The sequence below is a fragment of the Chiloscyllium punctatum genome, chromosome 46 (genome assembly GCF_047496795.1).
Source record: "Chiloscyllium punctatum isolate Juve2018m chromosome 46, sChiPun1.3, whole genome shotgun sequence".
In the NCBI taxonomy this organism is placed as follows: Eukaryota; Metazoa; Chordata; class Chondrichthyes; order Orectolobiformes; family Hemiscylliidae; genus Chiloscyllium; species Chiloscyllium punctatum.
Genome location: NC_092784.1, coordinates 24,106,257 through 24,111,117, shown reverse-complemented (window position 1 = coordinate 24,111,117; position 4,861 = coordinate 24,106,257).

Below are 4,861 nucleotides of genomic sequence, written 5' to 3'. Positions count from 1 at the left end.
CATATCCAGCCTTGCTTTCCTTTCGTTGTAACATCTCCAGCCTTGCATCGCAATCTCTGTTACATCATCAGCCTTGCATTCCGCTCACTGCATCATACACAGCCGTGCTTTCCTCTCTCCATAACATCTCCAGCCTTGCATTCCTTGCTCTGTTATATCTCCAGCCTTGCTTACCTCTCTCTGTAACATCTCCAGTTTTACTTTCTAATCTTTGTAACATCTCCAGCCTTGCAATTGCAATCTGTGTAACATCCCCAACCGTGCTTTCCTCTCTCTGTAACATCTGCAGCCTTGTTTTCTTATTTCTCTAAAACTCCCAGCTTGGCTTTTCTAACGCTGTAACATCAACAGTCTCGCATTCCTTGCTCTGTAATATCTCCAGCCTTGCTTTCCTCTCTCCGTAACATCTCCAGTCTTACTTTTGTATCTTTGCAACATCTCCAGCCTTCCTGTCCTCTCTCTGTGACATCTCCAGCCTTTAATTGCACTCTCTGTAACTTCTCCACCCTTGCTTTCCATTCTCTGTTACATCTCCATCCTTGGTTTCCTCTCTCTGCAAACTATCCGACCCTGCTTTCCTCTCTCTGTAATATCTACAGACTTGTTTTCTTAATTCTCTAACAAATCCAGCCTTGTTTTCCTATCTCTGTAGCATCTCCGGCATTACTTACCATTCTGTGTGTCCTTTCCAGCCTCCTTTCCTTTCTCTGTAACATCTGCATCCTTGCTTTCCTCTCCCTGCAGCATCTCCAGTTTCGCTTTCCTGTCACTGTAACATCTCCAGCCTTGCACTCGTATTTCTGTAATATCGCCAGCCTTGGTTTCCCCTCTGTGTTACACCTCCTGTTTTGCTTTCCTCCTTGTACAACGTCCTCAGCCGTGCTGTCATTGCTCTGTAACATCTCCAGCCTTGGTTTCCTCTCGCTGCATCATCCCGGCCCTGCTTTCCTCTCTCTGTTGCATCTCCCGCGTTGTTTTCTTATTTCACTAACATCTCCAGCCTTGCTTTCCTTTCCCTGTAACATCTCCAGTCTTGATTTCCTTTCTCTGCAGCATCTCCAGACTTATGTCACTCTCTCTGGAGCATCTCTAGCATTGCGTTTCTATCACTATAACATCTGCCGTCTTTCTTTCCTCCAGCTGGTACATCTGTATATTCGGTTTCCTGTCTCTGCAACATTTCCAGCCTTGCATCCCTATCTCTGTATCATCTCCAGAATTGCGTTTCTATCACTATAACATCTCAAGCCTTGCTTTCCGATCTCTCAAATATTTCAAGCCTGGCTTTCTTATCTCTGTAACATCGCCAGCCTCGCATTCCTATCTCTGTAATATTTCCAGCCTTGTTTCCTCTCTCTGCAAACTCTCCAGCCCTCTCTGTGTCATATCTTCAGCCGTGCTTTTCTCTCTCTGTAACATCTGCAGCCTTGTTTCCTTATTTCTCTAAAATCTCCAGCCGTGCTTTCCTCTCTCAGTAACATCTCCAGCATTGCATTCCTTGCTCTGTAATATCTCCAGCCTCACTTACCTCTCTCTTTTTTCATCTCCCGCCTATCATTGCTCTCTCTGTAATATCTCTAGCCTTTCTTTTTCATCCCTGTTATGTCTCCAGCCTTGCTTTCCTCTCTCTGCAACATCTCCAGGCCTGTTGTTCTCTTTCTGTAAAATCTCTAGCCTTGTTTTCTTACATCTCTAACATCGGTTTAACATCGGTTAATTCGCCAATTTCCCCACTCAATGAGTTATCACTGCTGTGCGATATCATATTACCCAACTTTCAAAGGTGTGGAGTCAGAGAAATTGATTGATGCATTGGAGGAGGAGATGATGATGAGTGTGAGGATGTGGCTGCTGTGATGCAATCGGTGAGTGCAATGTCCTTCGCTGATGGTAGAGCGGCGCATGAAATGTGAGCTCCAAATTCACCTTGGGCAGCTTCTATTGACCTGGAGCATGGGACCTTGCGTCATCGGACTGGGGGAAAGTCTACTCAGCTATTTTAATCAAAAGTGAAGTAATTTTGTAGCAGGACACATGCTTCTGGATTGAGGGAGAAGTGTCACAGAGAAATACTTCAATCACAAAGAAAACTGCTGCAGAGATTCAACTCTTGGAGAACTACATGTGCAGAGGGACGTAAATGTAATGTTTGCGTTATCTGACCGTTTTTCTATGGATGACTCTACACTGGGTTCCAAAGCATCAAGAAATGTTTAGTTTTAGCTTGTTTCAAAGTAGATAATTTCACACATAGTCGCACAGATCGTTAAACCTCCGAAAATTAAGTGGTATATACGATGTGGTGAATAGGCTCGTGTTCACTTCAGTTCTGGCGGAACAGCAGGAAAGTGGATTCGAAATTCATCACATCACATTGAATGGCTGAGCAGACAGTGGGTGAATAGAAGTTAATGAGGACATTTATGTTTTCTTTGACAAACTCGCTGCTTTGCAAAGTGAGGAACATTGTACTGAAACAGTAAAAGTGATTATCTTTATTGGTTGTTCAACTTTTGAGCATGACAGCGATTGCTCGTGTCAGTGATAACATCACAACCCTGAAACCTTAGCGCATTCATTGGGCCAGTGGCACAATGGATAAAGTGCCCAACTACAGATTTGATAAGTGGAGTTTCGACTTCAACCTGGCTTGCGGGCAGCACTGACTTTATTGCACTTACAATTGACTGTTCTGATGCCGAAATGAAGTTTGCACCTCGAACTGCAGGGACAAGAGTCCCTTCATTGTATGTCCCTGCGAACGTGAGAGTCAAAATCCGAGGATTATCACGGGAGGGAAAGCTAAATTCGTCGCTCACGCAGCCCTTTACGCATGTCAACTTTCCGAGGTTCACTGCAGCCCCTGTGGTTTTCAAGGGAACAAGACACCGAGCCAGGTCTCAACTTTGACAATCTTGGGAAAATCTTTGCGAAGCAGAATCAGAGGAGAATTTGAGAGTGATTTGTCTGAATGAGCAGAGACTGCCGAGCCACAGTCCCCTTCTTTAAGAGGCTGGGACATTGTCTCTCATTTCTCGATGTCATTAATTGATCCGAGGTAGTATAAACACTCCACTTGCAGTTGCTCTGCTTTTACTGATGTCTCTGTCAGGATCAAAACAAACACTGAGAATCAAAGCCGGGTGACAGCGAAGAAAGCGAAAAAAATGGAACTGCTAGTGCACCAGGGACACCTGCACGAATATCACATATGTGTAGAATGACAGCCCTCAAGCTCGTTGTACATGCTTTCGTCAGAAGCAATCGCTTGACTATCTTTATTCATTTTCACCACTTGGCCTTGTATGTATTAACATCTCAAGTTCAGATCTGAGTATTTCTGAAGGTTATGTGGGTTCGCCTCTGCGAATCCTTGCAGGCAGTGAACTCCAGATTCAACCATCCGCTTGCTGATGAAATCTTTCTGCATATCTCCTCAACGCATTCCACCTCTTAACTTCAGTCTACGTCCCTGTTGATAGGCCAAGGTGAAACGTTTCTTTAAGTTTGCATTGTCCATGTCGCTCATTATGAAACATGTATTCTCACAATCTGCTCTGTCTTAAGAAAACAACCCCAGTCAAACTAATCTGTCTTCATAACCTAAACTTTTCAATTCCGTAAATGTCTGCACGGTTTCCAGCGCGATGACATGATTACTGAAATGTGAATTGCTGAACTGCACGCAATATTTCGGGGGAACCGAATGAACAAATGAATTAAATGACTGGAGAAATCCACAGAAACTTGTCTTCTCCAATGAAACTTCTTTTGCTCAATACTGCGCTGTGCACTTCTCCTGAGCCTGATGCTCCCGTAATCTCTTGTCCGTGTAAGTAAAAGCTGCTACACGAGGATTTATCACAGAAAATCTGCATCTAAATGGATTGAATTGCTTGAACGTGCCGACCATGGGATTGGGGCGCTTTCACCCAAAACAAATACTGCAGCAGTACCGAATGAACAGTGTAAATGTGAATATTATATTGTGCAATACCTCAGTGACATATCGGAGAGTTGGTTCTTGTGGGATGGAGAGACACCTCCGGTAAAGGGTGTTTATGATATTTGAAACATAAAGATGTGACACAGCAGGTGTTTGAAGAAGCAAATTTATCACCACGAAGAGTATTTGTTTGTTAAAAAGGATTGATTTTCCCAGCGTATGCTAAGCACATATTACATGGAGTAAAACGGGAAAAATGCCGATTTCTATTACTGTGCTGTGGCCACAATGCCAAGGAAGAACGATTTCATGATCCTGGCGACACGTGGAAAGGCACGATGCAAAAACCAAAAAGAATCGTGGAAAAGGTTATGTCAGGAACAGAACCACACGTGCAAAGAAATACTTGTCAAACAGTGACTGAGCTGTGGGAACTCAGATTCGGTTGAATTTTTAACTTTGATGACCCGAGAGACTGTAGAGATTGCAACACTGAGGTTGTAGTAGATTATGTTTCCTTGATATCTGCAAAACTTCAAAAGGTCATGCAATACTGCAGGGTATTGCTGGAAAGTATTTCTCAGATAGGACTGAAGCGGTGACAGTGATTATCTTTATTCCTTGTTCAACTGGTGAACATGACCGCTATTAATCATGTCCGTACTAACATCACAGCTCTTAAGGCCAAGTGCATGCAGCGGGCCAGTGGTGTAATGGGGAACGCGCCTAACAATGGGCAAAGCGATTGTGTGTTCGAGTCCTCCCTGGCTCGTGGGCAATGTCGACTTTTATTATGCATCCGAACCGATTGTTCTGAAGCCGAAATAATGTATGAGTTTTCCTAATCGGCAGGAAGGAGAATGCCTTCATTAAATATCCCCAAGAACTGCGAGTCAATGCTCCAGCGTCATCACA